This window comes from Pteropus vampyrus, unplaced genomic scaffold (assembly GCF_000151845.1).
Source record: "Pteropus vampyrus isolate Shadow unplaced genomic scaffold, Pvam_2.0 Scaffold57, whole genome shotgun sequence".
Taxonomy (NCBI): Eukaryota; Metazoa; Chordata; class Mammalia; order Chiroptera; family Pteropodidae; genus Pteropus; species Pteropus vampyrus.
In genome coordinates this window covers 7,654,208-7,660,869 of record NW_011888838.1, presented here as the reverse complement: position 1 = coordinate 7,660,869, position 6,662 = coordinate 7,654,208, and positions in this window count along the sequence as shown.

The window sequence follows — 6,662 nt, the reverse complement described above, 5'->3', positions numbered from 1 at the left end:
AAGAATCCTACTAAACTCATTTAGCCAGAATGCCACAGGTTCACTATCTGATCATTCTCAAGATATGATCAAATTCCTCATGCTATATCATCCCCCAGGTAATATCTGATCACTCTGAGCAAGAACCTTGTTAGGTCAGTTTAGGAAAGAATTACACCCTACCCTCTTAGTAATTTTCCATCCACTAACCCCATCTCCCCTCCCCCAAGCTGCTCTTTGGCTTTAAATCTTCATCTTTCCTTATTGTATTAAGATCTGAGCCCAATCTCTCTCCCTTATAGCCAAACTCCATTGCAATAATCCCTATACCATTGCAATAGTTCTGAATAAAATCTACTCTACCATCTTTAACATGTCTCCTGCATAATTTTTTTCTTTAACGCTAGCATAGTCTAAATCCTCAGAAAATTCTGGGGTTGAACAAATGACACAAAGTCTTTAACAGTAAATTATTTCTTTATAAAGAAATGTATTATATGGATTAAAAAATCAAATAGCAAAAAGATATAATTTTATTCTCAAAGAGTTGATATTTCTATAATTAGTAAGTGGCCTTTTCTTTTGGTATTAACATTGCATCGATTTTGTTCAAAAGTTTTCCAAATAGTGAGACTTAAACAAGAGCCTAAATACCAAAGTTTGAAAAGTTTGAAAAGACTTATATTTACTTATTCATATACCATTTTTCTACAATACATTTGAAGATATATATATATAGATATAGATATAGATATAGATATCACAAAAGAATAAAATCAATTAATGAGATTATTTCTAGGAAATGTAAAATACATTGTTTTTTTATTTCATATTTTATATTTTTGGTTTGTGCATGTTTTTGTTTTTGTTTTGTACAATGACTATGTTTGTCTTTTTAAATTAAAATGTAAGTCTTGGGAAACCTTGTTTGCTGGAGTTGAGATTGGGCAAATCTGATAGTGAAGAAGTAAAGAAGAGAAAGGTGAAAAGAGTATCTATCCACTGGTGACTACTTAGTAACCACCATCGCTTCTAAAGATGAAAGGCTCACTCTGAAATGTAACTACAGTGAAAAAACTTGCAATTAATCATGGAACCACTGGTACAAAAGAGAATGGAGAAACAACTATTCACAAAGCAACAGTAATAGCAAGAACAATAACAACGACATAAACGAAATACCCTCCCCATGTTGCTGGAATCATGTAAGACATATGAAAAACTCATAAAACCTACAGAAGGATGCAAACTAAGTCCTGAGTAACTGAAAGCTTCTATGATTTTTACACAGGAAGACACAAACTCATGCATTTAACAATTCTTCCTAAGTTATTTAATAAACATAAGTGATAAAAATAAACATTTGTCTCATGTTTTAATTAGACATGCTGATTCTAAGGAAAGTCATATAGAAAAGTCAACAAGAATAGCATGCTTAAAAGCTCCTGCAAGGTGGCCCCTTCTCCAGCTTTCACTGGGTTCTAGTAATATCCTTTCTTCTTGTCCCTTCAGACCAGCAGTTATGATAGTCTTTTACTAAAGCAGGTCTCTGGATACCTCATTATTCTTTATAGTTGCCTTAATCTTGCCTATATATTTATGAATAATCTCTTCATTAAACTATCCTCAGTCAAACCCTCTTGAGTAGAATTATCTTCTCGCTTGGCTACAATTCAGTTTGAATGATTATAAATTGACTTTTGTAATTCGATATTTTTCAGTAGAGAGAGAAGCTTGTGTTGATGAGTTTAAGTCTGATGGGAGTAAATCTATTGAGATAATATTTGAATTTAGTAATTGTTAAGTATATTTTGATTTACATTAAAGTAATTAATTAGTAAGGTAGCACAGGATGTAACCTGTGCTACCTTACTAACTAATTTATTGATGCTGCTTTCATCAATAAAATACACTCCTTGCACGGATGTATGGATCATACATTTAGTCTCTTGTTTACATTTACTTTATTCTGATTCAACTTTCAATTTTACATTCTAAAAATAAAAAGAGGATAAATAATTGAAAAAAAGGTTATGTTATGTGACTATATAGCTTCTGAAACTACATATATAGTTTTCCCAGGAGAGTACTCTTGGATCCCAAGGACTGGATACAGGCTTCAGAAAGGCATTGGAGATGAAAGAGAAAAGCTGTCAGGAATTGATCTTTTTCTCATATCTGCTCTTTTCTCCAATTTCTGTGTGGCTCCATTGACTCTACAATTCACAAAGCAAATGAAATTTGGCTACTCCTTTGCCCTGATTTGAATGTTCAAAAGACAAGCTCGAAATAACCTAGAATCTATAGTTTAAGATTTTCACTCATGTTCTAATTAGCCCTAATTATGGGAATGTCTACTTATTCCTTGACCATCTATGGCCAATCAACTGTCAAGGTTTTAATCCTGGTGAGTTCAGAATATAATTGTGGACACACACCCTAATCGAGTTTTATTTCCTCCAGATGTTGTGATAATCTTTTTCAAAATATAATTTCATGTAATATTCCAGAGACCTTATGTAACTAAGTATCTGTATGAACCCCATTTATAAAGATCAAGAAAGTGTGAAAAATAATATAAAGGAGCCACTTCAAAATGGAGTTTGAGCTGCCATGAGCTGCCATCCTAAAGGAATTGCCTTACTTGTCTTACTACTCAAGTCTTTGGAATCTTCAAACTGGGCAAAATAACCTTTGGAGAGGGTCAAACTAACATTGCAATCCAAACAACTTTTGTAAGCTAACAGAGAAGCAGAAGAAAAGGATTCAGAACAGGCTTCCACAAAATGTGCTACTTTGGCATGTGGATTATTTTGAGCCGAAAACAACTAAGACCTTGTGGGCTCAAGAAAAACTTTTACCTCTTCCTTAAAAAATTTACATCAGGGCTTTGTCCATAATAAGAGCTATCATCAGAAATAACTTTTACGACCTATCTATAGGGAAGGGCAAACTTTTAATTACTAAATATTTGTTCTTTTCATATTGAAAATGACCTTCCCTCTGAAACTCCAAGGCGTCTTACCTCAGCCTTAGCTCAGAATGTTATATATACTTCATTTTTACCTTTCTGTCTTTGAACCTCTCATGTAGGTGGGGTTCCCACATGTACACATGTAACTGAATTTTGTTATTTTCTCATTAATCTGTCTCATGTTGATTTAATTATTAGACTGGCCAAAAGAACCTAGAATGGCAGAGTAAAATTTCTTCTTCCCCGACATAGACATTCTGACTACAGGACTGAAAATTAAAGACACTTCTTAGAATTAGTACCACCATGTATAGCTAAAGAAAAACTTCACTTATTTGTACCTATAGAAATTTCTTCCTTGGCTTATTAGCACCAATAGAAATTTGTTCCTTCTATTCATGTAACTATTTCCCTCCATTTTCTCATAAAAATCTCTTGCTTTTACCTTCTAAAAGAAATGCTACTTGGGTTTCTTCCTGAATCAGTACTTCCCAGAATTGAAATTTTTTAAAATTTCAAATAAATGCTTGTTGTCTCTCAATTTGGCCTTTTATTTGTAGGTTAACAAAAGTTAAATAAATTGCTCAAGTAACAATGATTGTGATAGAGTTGGGATTTAAATTCAGGTCTGCCTTAAGTCTAAAGTCGAAACTATAATCATCTCCATTATACTCCCGTGTGGAGGCTTGACTCAGTGGAAATATTTCTATGCAGAGAAAAAATAATTTAGTCTAAGTACATAACTTTTTGATGACCTTGCTCAATTTAAGGGTAATATTTTAAATATCCAGAGGAGCAGATAGAATTCACTTCCTTCAAGCAACTCTCCATAGATATTGCTTATCATAACCAGGCTTTTAATAAGTACTGGACAGCAGAGAATTCCAAGTTACTACCTTTGGAAAGTTAAACCTAATTTGTTCTTTCCTACTTAAGCAAGATGTAGAGGCAAGCATGAGGATAGGAAGCAGTATGTTCTGACAAACTAGGAAGAGAAAATGGAGCTCTTCTTGTCCCCTTGTACCTCTGCGCTCACTCATTTGTTCAGCCAATGTTCATTTCACTCAATTTAAAATAACGTGTATAACTTTTGCAGTTTACAAAACGTGTTTACAAAAAATTTAGTATTTGTCCCATTCCACATTGTAAAAAGAGATAGAGTTATTGTAGGGGAGTAGAATTTGTCACACCAAAATATGTCTCTTTGGTATAGGATTATTTTGGGCTGATTATTTTTCAGAACTGCAGACACAAAAATGCTCAGAAAATCAAGTAAAAATTATCCCTTTGTAAGATACATTTACATGTATAAGGGAAATCTCCATTTGTAAGGTGCCTTCCCTTCCCTTTGTCAGATGGCACTGACAAATCTGCATACTTGTTCACTGTGTTTTCCTGGTAACTTCGTATAACTAATTCCCCATCCCCAATATCTTCCTTTGTCTTTAGTTGAAGATGGTATTTAAGGTGATGTCTTTGGCCATTTCAGGGAGTTACTCAGTTTTCCTGGCTATCTTTCATGTATACAGGAGGTATACATGTCAATAAATTCCTGTTTGTTTTATCTCCTATGTCATTTTAATTGTTTGACCAGCCAAGGAACCTAGAAGGTGAGGAAAGAGTGAAGTGAGTGAAGTTAAAGAATATAAAAAATAGAGTCAGTTAACCATGCTGCTAAAATTACTAATATTATGAAGATTGAGGCAAGAGGAAAGACTCTTTTCTTGTTCTAACTAGCCTGGGAACTTATACTTTTTTAAACTTTCTAGTCCTGCATCAATGCTTGGATATACATTCGGACATCCAGATAACCCTCCAATTATCCCTTGAAAGACTCACATATCTAGTTCACCTGATTACTCTCTGAAGAACTCATGAATACATCCACTTGTTGTCCATTATCCAGACCACTAGGACCTGACCAGATTTCCTGGCACACATCTTCTAGACCACCATCCTGACTGCCTGACAAATGACTGACGATCATTCTGGAATAACCATAGAGCTAAGAATGCAGCACCGATAATTCCTCAAGATTCTTTTTGAGTTCATCAACAAAGGGAAGATGGGAAGATTTCCCCTACTCCTATATTATCTTTTATATTAAGAAATAGTAGTTAAACTAATTACCCTGGATTACTCAGTTTATAATAAGTACAGCAGACCAACTCACTATTAGGTCTATTCTCATTTATTATCCCGTGTTGTTTGGTATTGTAAAGGTTCAGAACAAGTCACTCCAAGATGTGCCTCTGTGGTATGTGAATTATTTTGTGCTAAAGGCAGCTGAGGCCCTGTGGGCTCAAGAGAAATTTCCGACCCCACTAAACTACCTGAAATAATTTAAATAGTGGCAGGCACACTTAAGAGATGATCAGAGATAACTTTTTTTTTTTTTTTTGGCCATATCTATGAGGGAGGGCAAACTAGTTACAGAACTTCTGTTCTTTTCATCTTACCATGACCTTCCTTCCCTCTGAGCTCCAACGTGCCTTACCTCATCTCTAGTTCAGAATATCATATGTACCTCATTTTCCCTTTCTATCTCTGAATCTCTATAAAAGGTCTCTGACACTCTCATATATGGAGGATTCCCATGTCCACAAACTTGAATTTGATTTTCCCTTGTCAATTTGTCTTATGTCATTTTGATTATTCAACTAACCAAAAAAACCAGAGGAGGGAAGGAAAAATTTTTCTATTTCCCCACAGTACTCTATGAAGTGAGCTGTGAACTTCAAGGATAACAACATTTGATTCCTTATCTCAATGTATTTACAGTGTTGACATTTCTGACAATGTTAAATTTTATCTGAGGCCCGTGTTCCCAAAAAATAATAAAAGTTAAAGAAATCCCTTTACCTTTTTGTGTTCTAAAAATAGGCTTACTGCAAATAAACACCCTTCTCCACATAACTTAGTAAGACTCATGGATGTCCCCTTGTTTACTGGTGACAAGGCCAGACATAGACTCTCCAAATTCCAATTCTTTGCCTTGTAAATGATTCGTTGAACTGCCCATCTCACGGATCAATGAAAACAAAATGCTTGTAAATTAAACTTTGGTTAAGATTCTCTTCCTTTCCCCAGGACCCTAAACTTTGTCTTACCCTCAGCCTAAATCTGTAAACCCTTCCTTAGCAGACCATCCCCAAAATAGGCTGGCCGAAGGGTCAAATATTCTTTTATTTTCTATTTCACTGTGCCATCCTTTCATTCTACTTCTCCGTATATGTTCCTTTCTAACCTTATTGATTTCTTTGTACAAAAGAAAAATACTTTTACTTAACTTCTCCTCCACCTCCAGCTTTATTAAGATACACATTAGAAATAAAAATTATACATATTTAAGGTGTACAATGTGATAATTTGACAGAAGTATACATTGTCAAATGGTTACCACAGTCACACTAATTAAAAATATCTATCATCTCACATAGTTACTTTTTTTGTTGTTTTTGTGGTGAGAACACTGAAGATCTACTTTGTTAGCAAATTTCAAGTATACAATACAATATTATTAACAATAGCCACCATGCTGCACATTAGATCCCCAGAACTTATTCATCACATAAGTGGAAGTCTGTACCCTTTGACCAGATCTCTCGATTTACCCCCTCTTCCCAGCGCCCTGTCACCACCATTCTATTTTCTGCTCCTATGTGTTTGACTTTTTAATTTTTTAATTTTCTTATATTTATTTATTTAT